The following is a 19,976-nucleotide window of genomic DNA, read 5'->3' as shown; positions in this document are numbered from 1 at the left end:
GATAGCATCACTGATTCAATGGACATGAACTTGGGCAAACTCCAGGAGATATGAGAGACACGGAGGCCTGGTGTTCTGCAGTCCATGAAGTGGCAAAGAGTCAGACACCACTTAGTGACTCAACAACAACAACAACCCTAGAGTAAAGTAAGAAAATAATAAGATTAATGGCATACCTGATACTGAGTCAGAATTAACAGCATTCCGATAGACATCTGTTATACATTAAGCAACTTTGGATAGATAGCTCTGCTTATTCAAGAAGAATTGTAGATTTATAATCATAAAGATGAACATTGGAAAGAGGCTTGAATATTCCATTTACCATCTATTAGCCAAGTCAGCTTAATTTCTTAACATCTCTTTTCTTCAGTTTCCTTAGTTGAAATGGGAGGACAGAAATAGCACCTCCCTCATTGATTTTTGTGAGCATTCAGTGAGTTAATACATTAGAAATGTTTAGAGCAGTGCCTGCATATATTGTTTTATTTTAATGTTAGCATTATCATTATTAGGCTACTCAAATATCATGTGGACTCAGAAAACAATGGAATCATAATTAGATCTTATGTACACATGTGTGTGACTGTGAGAGCTAAGTCGCTTCAGTCGTGTCTGACTGCTTGAGACACTATGGACTGTAGCCCACTGGGCTCCTCTGTCCATGGGATTCACCAGGCAAGAATAGCAGAGTGGGTTGTCATACCCTCCTGTAGGGAATCTTACTGACCCAGGGATCGAACCCTCATTATCTCCTGCATTGTCAGGCAGATTCTTCACCCCTCTGCTACTTTGGAAGCCCATATACACATGCGTTCAGTTAGTTCGTTTCAGTTCAGTCACTCAGTCGTGTCCGACTCTTTGCAACCCCATGATTTGCAGCACACCAGGCCTCCCTGTCCATCACCAACTCCCAGAGTTCACTCAAACTCATGTCCATCAAGTCGGTGATGCCATCTAGCCATCTCATCCTCTGTCGTCCCCTTCTCCTCCTGCCCCCAGGCCTTCCCATCATCAGGGACTTTTCCAAAGAGTCAATTCTTTGCATGAGCTGGCCAAAGTATTGGAGTTTAAGCTTTACCATCAGTACTTCCAATGAACACCCACGACTGATCTCCTTTAGAATGGACTGGTTGGACCTCCTCACAGTCCAAGGGACTCTTAAGGGTCTTCTCCAACAGCACAGTTCAAAAGTATCAATTCTTTGGCACTCAGCTTTCTTCATAGTCCAACTCTCACATCCATACATGACCACTGAAAAACCATGCACTTGACTAGATGGACCTTTGTGTAGTTTATATTAAATCACAAAGAACAAATATTATTGACTTGACTTTGCTCCTGCAGATTGAAATTAGTTATTTTAGTCTAGAATTCATCACTGTCTTTAATTCTTGGGATTACTGAAACAATCCTCAATTTTTGCCATAGGCTCCCTTTGACTTTTTATTTCATTGTGACTTCATCCATTCCTATGATGCTAAAATAATAGTTCCCAATTATATGTCTCTAATTGTTTTGATGTCCAGTTTTATGTAGCTCAACCATGTTTTAATATCTGCTCTTGTATACATAATCACATCAGATCAGTTGCTCAGTCATGTCTGACTCTTTGCAACCCCATGAATCGCAGTACGCCAGGCCTCCCTGTCCATCACCAACTCCCGGAGTTCACTCAGACTCACATCCATCAAGTCAGGGATGCCATCCAGCCATCTCATCCTCTGTCGTCCCCTTCTCCTCCTGCCCCCAATTCCTCCCAGCATCAGAGTCTTTTCCAATGAGTCAACACTTCGCATGAGGTGGCCAAAGTACTGGAGTTTCAGCTTTAGCATCATTCCTTCCAAAGAAATCCCAGGGCTGATCTCCTTCAGAATGGACTGGTTGGAATTCCTTGCAGTCCAAGGGACTCTCAAGAGTCTTCTCCAACACCACAGTTCAAAAGCATCGATTCCTCAGTGTTCAGCATTATTTACAGTCCAACTCTCACATCCATATATGACTACTGGGAAAACTATAGCTTTAACTAGATGGACCTTTTCTGGCAAAGTAATGTCTCTGCTTTTTAATATGCTGTTTAGGTTGGTCATGAGCTTCCCTGGTGGCTCAGATGGTAAAGCATCTGCCTACAATGCAGGAGACCCGGGTTCAATCCCTGGGTTGGGAATATCTCTTGGAGAAGGAAATGGCAACCCATTCCAGTATTCTTGCCTAGAAAATCCCATGGATGGAGGAGCCTGGTGGGCTACAGTCCATGGGGTTGCAAAGAGTCAGACACAACTGAGCAACTTCACACACACACACACACACACACACACACACACACACACACACAGGTTGGTCATAGCTTTTCTTCCAAGGAGCAAGTGTCTTTTAATTCCATGACTGCAGTCACCATCTGCAGTGATTTTTGGAGCCCCCCCCCCCCAAAAAAAAAAATAAAGTCTCTGTTTCCATTGTCTCCCCATCTATTTGCCATGAAGTGATGGGACTGGATACCATGATCTTAGTTGCCTGAATATTGAGTTTTAAGCCAACTTTTTCACTCTCCTCTTTCACTTTCATCAAACGGCTCTTTAGTTCTTCTTCATTTTCTGCCATAAGAGTGGTGTCATCTGCATATTTGAGGTTATTGATATTTTTCCTGGCAAACTGGATTCCAGTTTGTGCTTCATTTTGCATTACGTACTATGCATAGAAGTTAAATAAGCAGGGTGACAATATACAACCTTGTACACACTCCTTTCCCAATTTGGAACCAGTCTGGTTTTCCATTTCCAGTTCTAACTGTTGCTTCTTGACCTTTATTCAGATTTCTCAATAGATGGGTAAGGTGGTCTGGTACTCCAGTCTATTTAAGAATTTTCCACAGTTTTTTGTGATCCACACAGTCAGAGGCTGTTTCATATTCAGTAAAGCAGAAGTAGATGTTTTTCTGGAACTCTCTTGCTTTCTCGATGATCCAGTGGATGTTGGCAATTTGACCTCTGGTTCCTCTGCCTTTTCTAAATCCAGCTTGAATATATGGAAGTTCATGGTTCAAGTACTGTTGAAGCTTGGCCTAGAGAATTTTGAGCATTTCTTTGCTAGCATGTGAGAAGAGTGCAATTGTGTGGTAGTTTGAGCATTCTTTGACATTGCCTTTCTTTGGGATTGTAATGAAAACTGACCTTTTCCAGTCCTGTGGCCACTGCTGAGTTTTCCAAATTTGCTGGCATACTGAGTGCAGCATTTTTAAAAGCCTTATCTTTTAGGATTTCAAATAGCTGAACTGGAAGTCTATCACCTCCACTAGCTTTATTCATAGTGATACTTCCTACAGCCCACTTGACTTAACATTCCAAGATGTCTGGCTCTTGGTGAGTGATCACACCATGTTGTTATCTGGGTCATGAAGATCTTTTTTGTATAGTTCATCTGTGTATTGTTAGCAGTACTAGATAATTTTATCTCATGTTTCTGCTTCTTAATAAATAATGCTACTCTTCACTCATTTGCCCAATTGAAAACTTAGAGGTCTTCTTTGATTTCAGTATTTTCCTCATTGTCTATTCATTTCATCCTCCTCCAACATCCATTTTATCAGCATATTCCATTAAGTCTACCATCAAAATGCATCTTATTTATCAGTTCTCCCTTCCCTACTTCTACTTTCCCATTCCCATAACCCATAGTCTCTCATACTAATCACTGAAATAGCCTGAAAGCTTACCTCTGTCTATCTTTTCTTATCCTACTATTTTCAACTGCTGCAATGGTACCCATAAAGATTTTTAAAAAGATGTATAAGACTCACTTTCCTCAATTCTTAAGCCCATTCATAGTACTTTTGCTCTTGGTTCAATGTCTTTGAGAACAAAGATCCTACAAAACTATCAGTGTAAATGTCCTCAAGAATAAAACTTAAATGACAATCATAGATATCTATCAAACAGTTTTACATCTCCTTCTTTAAGGAGAAACCTAGGGTGTCAGAGATTTCTCTGTGTTCACAATTAAATGTCTTCTAGGTGATTATATTGGCACTGAATGAAACATTCCCATAGTTTTTCATTCTACTTAAAATTATATCCATTTGACTCTAACATGCTATTTGAAGACTTACATGATAAAATCCCTGCCTAAACTTTGACTTTATTTCATACTTGCTTAGCAACATGTATAATTTTTGTGTGTGTTTCGCAAACACTTCATAGTGTTTCCTTGAGATCTTTTTACTTATTGTCCTCTGTATTTATGTTTTTATTACCCTACATCTATAAAAGCCTTAATTTTATTACTCATATAATTTTTATAACTTTGAATGCTAGTCGGGGTAGCCTTTCAGTCATTTTCTATCCTAATATATCTGCTTATCTTTTGTTTTTCCTTCATAATACTTGTCAATATCTGAAAATACTTTTTAAAATGTCTAATTGCTATCCCCTTCCCTTTACTGTGTAATATCCATATGAGTTTTATTTTAAAATTACATATGCCCAAGATGAAAAATACTGTTTGGCAGTAGTGACTCAAAGTTTTTGTTGAGAAAAAATTAACCTGTGTTAGGTTAAGGGTTGTGGGCTTTGGCCTCAGGAAAGTGAAAGGGCAAAGTGTTTTAAGATATGGAAAGACATTTTATTGAGTACCTTATTTTGTAACTGGTACCCTATCAGCATTCCTATTTAGTATCTTTTATGAAGAAAAGCATTTGGATATCTCACAGTGAAGACTATGAGAAACATTTCTAAGATTCTAATTGTAAGAGAAAATAGTAAGAAGTATTACAATCTGTTTATGCAGAAGTGGTAGAATGTTGGTCCTGTCATTTTTTGAAAAATTTAAGTTGTATATTTTGTGGGAATGGACATGTTGCTAGATAAGTGACTTAAAAGCACATCAAAATCAAGTAAGCAGAGAGGAGGGGAGGGGGAAAATGCTCTCAATTTCAAGAGCTTTCATGAACACCAAGGACCAAAATAAAGGTCTTTGCCTTTAATTTATTTAGGGAGATTAAAATAGTCTTCCACATTATTTCTGAAGGATTGAATTATTATTCTCTAATATCTTCTTCAAAGAGTAAGGTATGGTCTAAAAGTAAAACAGAGACCCTCAAAGATTTTGCAATGACAAAACAGAGGAGAACAGAAAGAGCAGGCCAACATGAGAGCAAGCCAAAGCACGTGAAGGGAGCCTGAGGATAAGTAGATAAGAAGCTAAGAGCTTATGAGTCATTTATTAACTGGCAAGTGAATAAGAAAGCAGATATTGGGTACAAAGATACAAGGGCAGGTTGAGATACCCCTTAAAGAGAATTGAGGAATCTTGCCTGAAGAGAATCCCAACTTTAAGCAAGGGTGGAATCACTCTTGCAGATTTGGCAATAAATTTGGCTAGCATGCAGGACACTGGAAATCACAAAGTCACTTAAGACCATCACTTAAGACATGAGTCTCAGCTATAGTTATAATATTACCCATTTTCCCTGTTTCTGTCTTCTCTTGATTCAACATGTAACTTCTCAACCAGTGAGTTATTGTGTTCTCATATACTGAGTCAACAAATACTTATATTTTCTCCATTAGTCTCTTATCTGTTGGAAACATAGAAATGTTTGGACTTATAATCATCTTAAGAAATAGCACTCTATCACCTCAGTAATTGAAATTGTTTCTTCTCCATTCCTTCTTTAATGGCTAGAGTACCAAGGAATGGCTTGTTTACCGTATCCAAGATCCCTTTCATTCTTTCTAAGCTCATGGATGGCCATATCCATAACTCTAACCCAGCTAAATCAAAAGAAGTCTGTACTTATCCAAATCATTCTCCTTGTTCTGCTTTGGTGAGTTATCAGACGGGGCACAAGGAGCTTTGCCTGTACTATTGCTTTGATGTATATAGACATGAAAATCAGAATCAATAATGCTCCTTGAATTGGAAGCTCAGGGTCTTAACCACTAGACTGCTAGGGAAGGCCCATGTGGCTCTCTTCTTATAAGCCAGGAAAAAAAAAAAAAATCAAAGAAAAGATCCTTAAAGCAATCAGGATCTTCCTGTCAAAGCAGGAAATATTCACATCTTGGCACATAACTACTGTTTTGCACATGTGGATGACTATATATATATATATATATATATGTATGTACACACATATGTATGCATATAACATATAATTTTAAAAATGATACTCTGTTCTCATGTCTCAGAGGTTCTTCTTATGAAAGAACAAGGTAGCATTTCATAGGTTGCTTTTCCATTTTTGCAATTCTTTCCCTTCCCATGAAGATGTTTTTTAGTTTGTTATTGTACCACACAATTATTTTTGCCTTTGTTGTTCATGCTTTTGGTGTCATATTCACAAAATCATTCCAAATACTCATGTCAAGGAATTTTATTCCTATGTTTTCTGATAGGAATTTTAGATCTTACATTTAAGTCTATCTGTTATGAGTTAATTTGTATGAGTAGTGTAAGATAGGAGCACAATTTAATTCTTTTGTACATGAATATTCAATTTTCCCCACACTTTATTGAAGATGTTATCCTAATCCCATTGAGTATTCTTGACTCTTTTATCAAATATTATTTGACTATAAATACATGAGTTTATTTCTGGACTCTCAGTTGTATTGCATAGGCATATTGGAGAAGGAAATGGCAACCCACTCCAGTATTCTTGCCTAGAGAATCCTGTGGACAGAAGGGCCTGGTGGGCTGCTGTCCATAGGGTCCCACAGAGTCGGACACGACTGAAGCGACTTAGCATGCATGCATGCATGCATTGGAGAAGGAAATGACAACCCACTCCAGTATTCTTGCCTGGATAATCCCAGGGATGGAGGAGCCTGGTGGGCTGCCGTCTATGGGGTCGCACAGAGTTGGACACAACTGAAGCAACTTAGCAGCAGCATGTCTGCTTTTATGGCCAGTGCCATACAGTTTGGGCTACTAGAACTCTGTAATATAGTTTGAAATCAAGAGGTGTAATCCCTACAGCGTGGTTTTTCTCAAGGTTGTTTCTGCTACTTGGAGTTTCTTATGGTTCCATATGAATCGAAGTGGTTAATATCTAAAATACATGAGGAACTCATACATCTAAACAGCAAAAACACAAATAATATGATTAAAAAATAGCTAAAGGACCTAAATGATTTTTCCAAAGAAGACATACAAATGGCCACAGGTGCATGAAAAGGTGCTTTAAAACACTAATGGTCATGAGAATGAAAATTAAAACTTCAATGCGGTATCACTTTTTTTCTCCTGGAATGGCTACTATCAATATAATAAGATATGACCAGAGTTTTCTAGCATGTGGAGAAAGGGAAACTTCATGCACTGTTGGTGAGAATATAAATTAGCACAGTCATTATAGAGGGGCTTCCCTGGTGGCTCAGATGGTATAGCATCTATCTGAAGTGTAGGAGACCTGGGTTCAATTCCTGGGTTAGGAAGATCCCCTGGAGAAGGAAAAGGCTACCTACTCCAATATTCTAGCCAGGAGAATCCCATGGACAGAGGAGCCTGGTAGATTATATTCCATGGGGTTGCTAAGAACTGGACACAACTGAAGGACTAACACTTTCACTTTTTCACTCTATTTAGCATAGAAATGGAGAAGGCAATGGCACCCCACTCTAGTACTCTTGCCTGGAAAATCCCATGGACGGGGGAGCCTGGTAGGCTGCAGTCCATGGGGTCGCTAAGAGTCGGACACGACTGAGCGACTTCACTTTCACTTTCCACTTTCATGCATTGGAGAAGGAAATGGCAACCCACTCCAGTATTCTTGCCTGGAGAATCCCAGGGATGGGGGAGCCTGGTGGGCTGTCATGTCTGGGGTCGCACTGAGTCAGACATGACTGAAGCGACTTAGCAGCAGCAGCAGCAGCATATAAATATCAAAACAACTATGAAAACAACTTATAAGATGGAATCTTTATAAAAAACCTGCTACTCAATACCCAGAGGAATAGGAAGGGCTGTTATATTAATAGTTTCCCTCTATAGATGCAAGTTGATTCAGAGGCTCCACTTTTAGTACAAAGCCAAATTCAATACATTTCCCTTTTATTAATAACTTACTTCTTTTTAATCATAGCCCATGTCCTAAATGCTAAATTTCTGAGTCAATAAATTAAGGACAGTAAGAGTGTAGTAAAAAATCACTAGTAAATGAATTATAAGATTGCTGTATTCCAGCTTTATTCTTTCTACTAACTAAATGTCCATTAACAAGTAATTTAACCTTTCTTAGTCTCATTTTCCTAATAACAAATAAGGGTATCTTATATACCACCAATTCATGGAGTTTTTGTGGAAAACCACTAAGATACTTTCCAGCTAACAATATTTAACAAACAAATAAAAATACATGACTCACAGTTAACAACATCCCAAATATTCCATGGGGCATATTTTTCTAAATATTTGGAACTTCTTTACAGAAAAAAAAAAAAAAAAAGATTATATGTTATTTAACTGAGATTTAAATTTAATTTTTTTTTCAGTTTTTATCTGGAAACACAATCAACATTTTGAGCTAGATAATTCATTGTTAGGGGGCTGCCCTGTGTATTGTACAATGTTTAGGAACATTTTTCACTTTATCCACTGGGTACCAATATCTCTCCCTTCATTGTGACAATAGAAATGTCCTTAGATATTTCCAAGTATACACTGCCATCCTTCCCTTCATGATGAGCCTCTCTAAATTTTGAGTTAAGGATAAAGCCTCTGCTCTTTCCTTACAATTTATATCATCCTAGGTTTAGATATAGTTGCTTTAACTATACACTGGGGATACTGATAATATAAAGATTCCCAAAGGCAATGCCAAAGAATGCTCAAACTACCATACAATTGCACTCATCTCACACACTAGTAAAGTAATGCTCAAAATTCTCCAAGCCAGGCTTCAGCAATATGTGAACCATGAACTTCCTGATGTTCAAGCTGGTTTTAGAAAAGGAAGAGGAAGCAGAGATCAAGTTGCCAACATCTGCTGGATCATGGAAAAAGCAAGAGAGTTCCAGAAAAACATCTATTTCTGCTTGATTGACTATGCCAAAGCCTTTGACTGTGTGGATCACAATCAACTGTGGAAAATTCTGAAAGAGATGAGAATACCAGACCACCTGACCTGCCTCTTGAGAAATCTGTATGCAGGTCAGGAAGCAACAGTTAGAACTGGACATGGAACAACAGACTGGTTCCAAATAGGAAAAGGAGTATGTCAAGGCTGTATATTTTCACCCTGTTTATTTAACTTATATGCAGAGTACATCATGAGAAAAGCTGGACTGGAAGAAACACAAGCTGGAATCAAGATTGCAGGGAGAAATATCAATAACGTCAGATATGCAGATGACACTACCCTTATGGCAGAAAGTGAAGAGGAACTAAAAAGCCTCTTGATGAAAGTGAAAGTGGAGAATGAAAAAGTTGGCTTAAAGCTCAATATTCAGAAAATGAAGATCATGGCATCCAGTCCCATCACTTCATGGGAAATAGATGGGGAAACAATGGAAACAGTGTCAGACTTTATTTTTCTGGGCTCCAAAATCACTGCAGATGGTGACTGCAGCCATGAAATTAAAAGACCCTTACTCCTTGGAAGGAAAGTTATGACCAACCTAGATAGCATATTCAAAAGCAGAGACATTACTTTGCCAACAAAGGTTCGTCTAGTCAAGGCTATGGTTTTTCCTATGGTCATGTATGGATGTGAGAGTTGGACTGTGAAAAAGGCTGAGCACTGAAGAATTGATGCTTTTGAACTGTGGTGTTAGAGAAGACTCTTGAGAGTCCCTTGGACTGCAAGGAGGTCCAGCCAGTCCATTCTGAAGGAGATCAGCCCTGGGATTTCTTTGGAAGGAATGATGCTAAAGCTGAAACTCCAGTACTTTGGCCACATCATGCGAAGAGTTGACTCACTGGAAAAGATTCTGATGCTGGGAGGGATTGGGAGCAAGAGGAGAAGGGGATGACAGAGGATGAGATGGCTGGATGGCATAACTGACTGGATGGACGTGAGTCTCAGTAATCTCTGGGAGTTTGTGATGGATAGGGAAGCCTGGCGTGCTGCGATTCATGGAGTTGCAAAGAGTCGGACATGACTGAGCGACTGATCTGATCTGATCTGATCTGGATTAAATGACAAAGTTTATTTAATGACCTTCGATATAGTGGTAAGTGTTTTTTACATTTCAATTAGGTGCTAATATGCATAATGATCATATAAGCTGGTCTATATTAACTCCATTTTAAAGATTACAAAATCAAGCTGAGGAACAGAGAAATTAAGCAACTTGTTCAAGGTCTTACAAGCAAGTAAATGGCAGAGCCAGAATTCAAACCCAGTTGATTTGGTAGCAGAATCTAGTTCTTCAATATGCGAGATTGCTTCTCAGAAACCATGTAGATAACATGACAGACATCTGCCACTTAGTAAGAGATTAACACGTTCTATTGATTGTTAGAATTTGATTTGTGTTATTCTTTTATACAACTGTGAAAGCACGTGTTGTGCTATATGGTTTCTTTTGTACTTTTATAAGTAGTGTCCTTACAACTACTTTGTACACTAGAGAGAGGGCAAGTAACAGCATCTTTATTTGATGAATAGTGAGCCCACATACTGGCCAGAGAGGTGAGATGAGCCTGAATGAGAATCCAGTTTTCTCACCCCTGGGTCAGCTTTCTCTCATATCAAAGTCACTTCTCTACTGAGCGTTGTGCCAAGTCCCCTAAGAAGACAAGGAAGGTAATATTAACAGACACTCTGTTTTCAAAAGGCTTAAGACAGACTGGAGGACAACAGCCAAAAAAAAAAAATCCTATGTGACAACAGAAGAGAACAGCGAATGCCTAAATGGTAAGACAAACCAGGAGTGCTGTAATGGATTTAAAGTGCTCTAGCCAAAGAATTGATGCTTTTGAACTGTGGTGTTGGAGAAGACTCTTGAGAGTCCCCAGGACTGCAAGGAGATCTAATCAGTCTATTCTAAAGGAGATCAGCCCTGGGATTTCTTTGGAAGGAATGATGCTAAGGCTGAAACTCCAGTACTTTGGCCACCTCATGTGAAGAGTTGACTCATTGGAAAAGACTGTGATGCTGGGAGGGATTGGGGGCATGAGGAGAAGGGGACAACAGAGGAGATGGCTGGATGGCATCACCAACTCGATGGACATGAGTTTGAGTGAACTCCTGGAGTCGGTGATGGACAGGGAGGCCTGGCATGCTTCGATTCATGGGGTCGCAAAGAGTCAGACACAACTGAGTGACTGAACTGAACTGAACTGAAAGCTTTAAAAAAAATTTGCAGAGTTTTGGATGTACAGGTTTTTTTTTAAGTCCTGTATTTAAAGGGCACCTACTAAGTATCAGACATTGTGGTGAATGCTTTATATACAGTCAAGTATTATTAACTAACAAATCTGTGGAGAAATGTTAGTGATGTATCTTAGTTATGACAGTTGGATTAAAGCTCTCATTTACAGATCACACTGTTAATATCTGTTAGAAATCAATTTAAATTCACTCTTTTAGTTTTAAAACCTGAGCTATTTCATGTGCAAACACAAGAGAGGGAAGGATATTATATACCCAGAAGAACATATAATTTGAAAGCACAGAAATCAGAGTGACAGACAGAAAAAAAGACAGACTTGGGGGAGGGAAATCTGTTTCATTATCTAGAAATTGTTCTCTTTAAAAAAAATTATTTTTGACTTTTCCAGAAGGTCATATAAATGAAATAATACAATATGAAGCCAGGAGAGTTTGGCTTCTTATACTTATCATAGTGCTTTTATAATGTATCTGTGTTGTTAGGAGCAGAAATTAGATTAGTGATTGCCGGGAGCTGGAAATGTAAGCAAGGTATTGCTTGCAAAGAAGGGTGAAGGGACTCTCTGATGTGATGGAAATGTTCTATATCTTACCTTGATTGTGACTGGTTGTGGTTACCCAGACACATACAACTGTCAAAACTTGTCAAACTATTACACTTAAAAATGAAATTTATTGTATGTAAATTTATACCTCAATAAATCTAACTTAAAAAAATAAATAAAAATAATTTATTAGTAACTGATACTTTGTGTTGTTTATGTATTATCTCTTTCTATCCAAAAATGTCTCTTGGAAAGAGTGACCTTTTCTATCTTCTTTGTTTCTATGTCCACATCACCTAAAATAATGGTTTTACTCTAGAGGGCAATCAGTATATATTGTAAAATATGAGTGTGTTATAGACTGAAAGGAAGAATAAATGTCAGACATAGCAGATTTGTGAATAAAAATAGCTTAGAAAAATATTTCATAGCATAGGGTAATTAATTTAAAATATAGCATTAAACATGAAAATACATGTAGGAAAGATACATATGAATTATTGAATTTAGTCATAACACATTATTCTACTTATTTTTATTCATTAAATACATATTTATAGAGTACATAATAAATATGAAGTACTAAATTAATATCTATGGATTCAATACAAAAATAAGATACTGTTCTTGTCAAATACTTTTTACTGATTACTTGAGGAATACCAACATATGAGTGATTCATAGTTTTTATAAAATTGAAATGCATATAAGGTGGGGCAGATAATACTCGGGATCAATTGTTCCACTGCTTTGTGAAGAAATTTTGCAACAGCTTTTGTGTAAAATACAAGTTCTGTACTATCTTAGTCTCATGAATTTAATTCATGCTAGGACAACTCAATAGCATTTTAGGTTCTATTAATCTTAATTCACTTAAAAATATTTATTGTGACCTCACCTACCAAATATTATACATTGTTTCAGTAGCAATAGCATTAATTATAGAATCTTGGCTTCATAAAATTTACATTCTAGAGGGAAGAAGACAGCTAATACATACATGAGATCTTCAGTTTTAATAAAATATATATTTCCTTGCTTTGTGGAAAAGGCCTAGAAGCCATGATAGTATCAATGACAACTGCTGGTGTCCAGATATAATTTCTAAATATTATTTTTTTTTTAAAAAAAGATGAAGACAATTCTATTTCCAGTTTTTTTAAGGAGCCTATTATACAGAGTGAAGTAAGCCAGAAGGAAAAACACCAATACAGTATACTAACGCAAATGTATGGAATTTAGAAAGATAGTAACAATAACCCAGTGTACGAGATAGCAAAAGAGACACTGATGTATAGAACAGTCTTATGGACTCTGTGGGAGAGGGAGAGGGTGGGAAGATTTGGGAGAATGACATTGAAACATGTAGAATATCATGTAAGAAAAGAGTTGCCAGTCCAGGTTCGATGCACGATACTGGATGCTTGGGGCTAGTGCACTGGGATGACCCAGAGGGATGGTATGGGGAGGGAGGAGGGAGGAAAGTTCAGGATGGGGAACACATGTATACCTGTGGTGGATTCATTTTGATATTTGGCAAAACTAATACAATTATGTAAAGTTTAAAAATAAAATAAAATTAAAAAAAAAAAAGAAAGGAAAAAAAAAAAAAGGATGAAGAAACCTTGGAGAAATAGTTTATTCCAGGTCATGGGCAGAAAATGTACAAAATGAAGGTAGGATGTCAAGAAAAAAATGGAATCTCTCACTAACTCATTTTAAAGACATAGGGAGCCAACTCCCACTAACCAATTTTTGTTTCAGAAATTATGTCTTTAAATGATCAAAAAGCACACAATGTATTTAAAAAAGCAGTATGCTTTAATTGGAAGATGATTGCTTCACAATGTTGTGTTGGTTTCAGCCATACAAAAATGCAAATCAGTCATGAGGATACATACACACACACATATACATATATATATATATGTATATATATATATATGTGCTACCTCCTCTTGAGCCTCCCTGGAGTACTAGAAACAAAGCTCTCATTGAAAGTTAAAGTTGCTAGGATAGTTGTTAATTATTCTGAAATTTGATAATTAAAGAGAAATTAATTAACATTTTATCTTCTTTTTCCCATATGAATTATATTTTAAGATAGCCAAATTATGCCTAATACATGAGATAAAACTCATACTAGGAAGAATTCACAGACAGGTGGAATCAAGATGGAGTAGTAGGAGAGCAGTTAGCTCCTCTCCCTTCATGAATACATCAAAATTACAACTACACATAGATCCCCTGGAGAACTGAATGGCTAGGGACTGGAATGTAAAATAGGAAGTCAGAGATACCAGGTGTGGCAGGCAAGTTTGGTGATGGAGACCAAATGAAACGGGGAAATGGCTAACATAGTTCTGCCAAGAGAGTGGACTGGTCATAGCAAACACACTCTTTGAACAACAGAACATGGACATCACCAGATGGCCAATATCAAAATCATATTGATTTTATTCTTTGCAGCTGAAGATGGAGAAGCTCTATATAGTCAGCAAAAACAAGACTGAAAGTTGACTGTGGCTCAGATCATGAACTCCTTATTGCAAAATTCAGACTTAAATTGAAAAAAGTAGGGAAAACCAGTAGACCATTCAGGTATGACCTAAATGAAATCACTTATGATTATACAGTGGAAGTGAGAAACAGATTAAAGGGATTAGATCTGATGGACAGAGTGCCTGAAGAACTAAGGATGGAGATCCAGGGCTGTACAGGAGACAGTGATCAAAACCATTTCCAAGAAAATAAATTCAAGAAGCAAAATGGATGTCTGAGGAGGCCTTACAAATAGCTGAGAGAAGAAGACAAGCTAAAGGCAAAGGAGAAAAGGGAAGATATATCCATTTGAACGCAGAGTTCCAAAGAATAGCAAGGAGAGATAAGAAAGCCTTCCTCAGTGATTACTGCAAAGAAATAGAAGAATACAATAGAATTGGAAAGACTAGTGATCTCTTTGGAGAAGACAATGACATCCCACTCCAATACTCTTGCTTAGAAAATCACATGGACAGAAGAGGCTGGTAGGCTCCAGTCCATGGGGTCACTGAGAGTCAGATATAACTGAGTGACTTCACTTTCACTTTTGACTTCCATGCATTGGAGAAGGAAATGGCAACCCACTCCAGTGTTTTTGCCTGGAGAATCTCAGGGACAGAGGAGCCTAGTGGGCTGCTGTCTATGGGGTCGCACAGAGTCAGACACGACTGAAGTGACTTACCAGCAGCAGAGCAGCAGAGATCTCTTTAAGAAAATTAGAGATACCAAGGGAACATTTCATGCCAAGATGGGCACAATTAAAGACAGAAACAGTATGGACCTAAAGGAGCAGAAGATATTAAGAAGAGGTGGCAAGAATACCCAGAAGAACTATACAAAAAACATCTTAATGACACAGATAACCACAATAGTGGTTATTTATCACTAACCTAGAGTTAGGCATCCAGGAATGTGAAATCAATGGGCCTTAAGAAGTATCACTAAGAAAACGCTAGTGAAGGTGATGGAATTCCAGCTGACCTATTTCAAATCCTAAAAGATGATGCTGTTAAAATGCTACAATCAATATGCCAGCAAATTTGGAAAACTCAACAGTGGCCACAGGACTGAGAAATGTCAGTTTTCACTCCAATCCCAAAGGAGGGTAATGCCAAAGGATGTTCAAACTATTGCACAATTGCATTCATTTCACACAGCAAAGTGATGCTCAAAATTCTTCAAGCTACATGAACCAAGAACTTACAGATGTTCAAGCTGGATTTAGAAAAGGCAGAAGAACCAGTGATCAAATTGCCAACATCCACTGGATCATCAAAAAAGCAAGAAGAGAATTCCAGAAATACATCTACTTCTGTGTTATTGACTACACCAAATCCTTTGACCTGTGGAATGACACAAACTGGAAAATTCTTAAAGATGTGGGAATACTAGTCCATCTTACCTGCCTCCTGAGAAATCTGAATGCAGGTCAAGAAGCAGCAGTTAGAATCAGACATAGAACAATGCACTGCCTCCAAATTGGGAAAAGAGTATGTCAAAGCTGTATATTGTCACCCTGCTTATTTAATGTAAATGCAGAGTACATCATGCAAAATGCCAGGCTGGCTGAAACACAAGCTGGAATCAAGCCTGCAGGGAGAAATATCAACAACCTCAGATATGCATATGACACCACCCTTATGACAGAAAGCAAAGAGGATCTAAAGTGCCTCTTGATGAAGGTGAAAGAGGAGAGTGAAAAAGCTGGCTTAAAGCTCAACACTCAAAAAACTAGGATCATGGCATCTGGTCCCATCATTTCATGGCAAATAGAAGGGTAAAGAATCAAAACAGTGACGTACTTTATTTTCATGGACTCCAAAATCACTTCAGATAGTGGCTGCAGCCGTGAAATCAAAGTATGCTTTCTCCTTGAATGTAAAACTATGACCAACCTAGACAGCATATTAAAAAGCAGAGACATTACTTTGCCAACAAAAGTCCCTCTTGTCAAAGCTATGTTTTTGCCAGTAGTCCTTTATGGATGTGAGAGTTGGACCACAAATAAAGCTGAGCACTGAAGAATTGATGCTTTTTAACTGTGGTTTTGGAGAAGATGCTTGAGAGTACCTTGGGCTGTAAGGAGATCCAAGCAAGTCAATCCTAAAGGAAATCAGTCCTGAATATTCATTGGAAGGACTGATCCTGAGGCTGAAGCTCTAATACTTTGGCCATAGGATATGCAGAACTGACTCATTTGAAAAGACCCTGGTACTGGGAAAGACTGAAGGCAGGAGAAGATGGGGACAACAGAGGATGAGATGGTTGGATGGTATCACGGACTCAATGGATATGAGTTTAAGTAAGCTCTGGGAGTTTGTGATGGACAGGGAAGCTAGTTGTGCTGCAGTCCTTGGGGTTGCAATGAGTCAGACATGACTGAACCACTGAACTGAACTGAACAACTACATGCAAATCAACCAATGAAACAATTATCTTTAAAGCAGGACAAGAAAATTTTTAAACATAAAATTATCTCTCTAGCCACTTCCCTGGTGGTCCTAAGAATGATATATATGAATTATTGAAGACTCGGGTTTCCACTGCAGGCAAAGTGGTTTAGATCCTTGGTGAGGGAAGTTCTGCATGCAATGATGTATGGCCAAAAAAAAAAGAAAATTGTCTCTCTGCCCATTTGAACCACTACTCCATCACCTTTAATGTGCTTGTGAATATTCATTATACATATATATTTATAAATTGAATCCCTTCGAAGACACAAGAATGCCTATACACTGTGGGGGAGGGGGAAGCAATTTCCTTTTGGTGTCAGTAAGGTTAACATTTCTTGAGATGGATGAAACTGGAACCTATTATACAGAGTGAAGTAAGCCAGAAAGAAAAACACCAATACAGTTTACTAAATCTTGTAGGAATCATGACAACCCACTACTTAACTTGCTGGGTTATGTAACCTGTCAATACGTTACTTTGATATATAACTCTTTGTCTTGGAAACTTAGATAACTGTGCCTTGTTCTCTAATAGGTAGAACAGTGCTCAGAGCTTTCTTAAAGAGTGTTTTACCAATTATATTTCTCATGTTGGCTTGAATAAAACTTTCCATGTCTTTCTTTGATTATTCATTAAATTTTGTTGACACAGCTGTCACTGAAAATGATCTGAAGCAGAACAGCTCTTCTACAACAATGGCTGTATAGACAGAACCACATGGAGTCTAGTAGGAGGGAAGGAAAAGTCATGTAGTTGACCTCAGTCCATGCAGGTGACCCTGAATAAGAGAGAGGTATTACAGCCTTGGGGCATCGTCTCTGGCGAGTGAAGGATTTGAGCCATGTCTTAGGTATCTCAGTCCTGAAGTCTGAAACTGGGTAGACAAACAGCCTTACTGATTTGAAGTCCAGTGGGGCTTACTGGAGAATTGTAAATAACCAAGACAACTGCTCTTAAAGTGCATTCACAGAGTTGCTTCTCCTTGTCCCAATGTAGAAAAAGCAGACTGAAAACCACCTTGTGCTCTGCCTAACTTTCTATCACCACCCCAGGACATCCTCCAGAGTGAAACAGCTTCTGGTCCAGACTCTCCTGCTCATGCACTGCTCCCTGTTAGTTCTGTGGCTACCATTGCCAGTGACAGTGTGAAATATTGGAGGGAACAGAGCCAACTCCTGCCCCAGCCCTGTTTCTGACCAGAGCAGAGGCAGCCATTGCCAGCACATGCATTAGTGCACCCACACTGGAGGAAGCAAAACTAGCTTCAGGCAGAGGGTGCCATTACTGACTTGCAGGTCCATGCAGAAACTTGGGAAGGAGTGGAAGCAGCACCAGGGAAGAGCTTACCATTGCAGACATACATGTTCATGTCCTCATGTGGAAAATGGCAGAACTAGTTCAGCTGTATGCATCCAAATCTCTGGCCCCAATATAGCCTCTACCCAAGGTGTGTACATGGGGTAGCAAAAAACCGGACATAACTGAGCAACTAACACACACATACACACCAGTTGTGTATTCAAGGGAAACAGTGAGACAAACTAAGAAGTGCAGCCCCAAGACCACAGACCTGGCCATGATCTGAATCGAGATAAACATCATCATCAGTTCAGTTCAGTCACTCAGTCATGTCCGACTCTTTGCGACCCATGAATCACAGCATGCCAGGCCTCCCTGCCCATCACCAACTCCAGAAGTTCACTCAAACTCACATTCATCGAGTCGGTGATGCCATCCAGCCATCTCATCCTCTGTCATCCCCTTCTCCTCCTGCCCCCAATCCCTCCCAGCATCAGAGTCTTTTCCAATGAGTCAACTCTTCGCATGAGGTGGCCAAAGTACTAGAGTTTCAGCTTTAGCATCAGTCCTTCCAAAGAACACCCAGGACTGATCTCCTTCAGAATGGACTGGTTGGATCTCCTTGCAGTCCAAGGGACTCTCAAGAGTCTTCTCCAACACCACAGTGCAAAAGCATCAATTCTTCGGGGCTCAGCTTTCTTCACAGTCCAACTCTCACATCCACACATGACTACTGGAAAAACCATAGTCTTGATTAGATGGACCTTTGTTGGAAAAGTAATGTCTCTGCTTTTGAATATGCTATCTAGGTTGGTCATAACTTTCCTTCCAAGGAGTAAGCATCTTTTAATTTCATGGCTGCAGTCACCATCTGTAGTGATTTTGGAGCCCAAAAAAATAAAGTCTGACACTGTTTCCACTGTTTCCCCATCTATTTCCCATGAAGTGATGGAACCAGATGCCATGATCTTAGTTTTCTGAATATTGAGCTTTAAGCCAACTTTGTCACTCTCCTCTTCACTTTCATCAAGAGACGTTTTAGTTCCTCTTCATTTACTGCCATAAGGGTGGTGTCACTGCATATCTGAGGTTATTGATATTTCTCCCGGCAATTTTGATTCCAACTTGTGCTTATTCCAGCCCAGTGTTTCTCATAATGTACTCTGCATATAAGTTAAATAAGCAGGGTGACTGTACCACAATATACTAAAAAAACTGAACTTCTTCAGAGATCCTGTTCTAGCACCTTGGGACCAATCCTTGTGCCCAATAAGCCAATGAGCATAGGATAAGCCCTCACTACCACTGGCTCTGTCTACAGTGTCTCCAAACCCTGCCCTCCATCAAAAGGAGGGTATCCATCATCCATGGGAAAGATGCAGGCCATGCTCACTTTAGAGTCAGCTCTCACATCAATCCATAAGGCACACACAGATCACCTAGGGACACTCCAAGGCAAACCTTCAAGACTAGCATAAGTAGCTATTCACCTAATTTCGTAGAGACAGAGAAAATTAAACAAAATGAGAAGACAGAGAAACATGTTTTAAAAGAAAGAACAAGAAAAAACCCTAAGGAAACAGAGATAATTTGCCTAGTAGAGATTTAATAATAATAATAAGACTGCTAACTGAATTAGAGAAAAGGATAGATAAACACAGGGTTAAAAGACAGAACTAGAAAATATAAAATAGATGCATTCAGAGCTGAATAACACAATAACTAAAAAAAAAATAAAACAGAAGAAAATAACAGCCTTAATAATACACATGTGCTCATAAGAGATCTGGAAGAAAAAATAGTGG

General features: G+C 38.7%; 1 non-coding gene across 1 annotated transcript; it reads left to right on the top strand.

Moving 5' to 3' along the window:
• The first annotated feature begins 2,095 nt into the window (after positions 1 to 2,095).
• Positions 2,096 to 2,167, top strand: TRNAC-ACA (transfer RNA cysteine (anticodon ACA)). The gene has a single exon. It is a non-coding gene; the product is annotated as a tRNA-Cys (tRNA).
• Positions 2,168 to 19,976: the final 17,809 nt, after the last annotated feature.

The sequence above is a fragment of the Bos taurus genome, chromosome 15 (genome assembly GCF_002263795.3).
Source record: "Bos taurus isolate L1 Dominette 01449 registration number 42190680 breed Hereford chromosome 15, ARS-UCD2.0, whole genome shotgun sequence".
In the NCBI taxonomy this organism is placed as follows: Eukaryota; Metazoa; Chordata; class Mammalia; order Artiodactyla; family Bovidae; genus Bos; species Bos taurus.
Note: the sequence above shows the minus strand (reverse complement) of the source record. Positions and strands in the feature narration are given on the sequence as shown.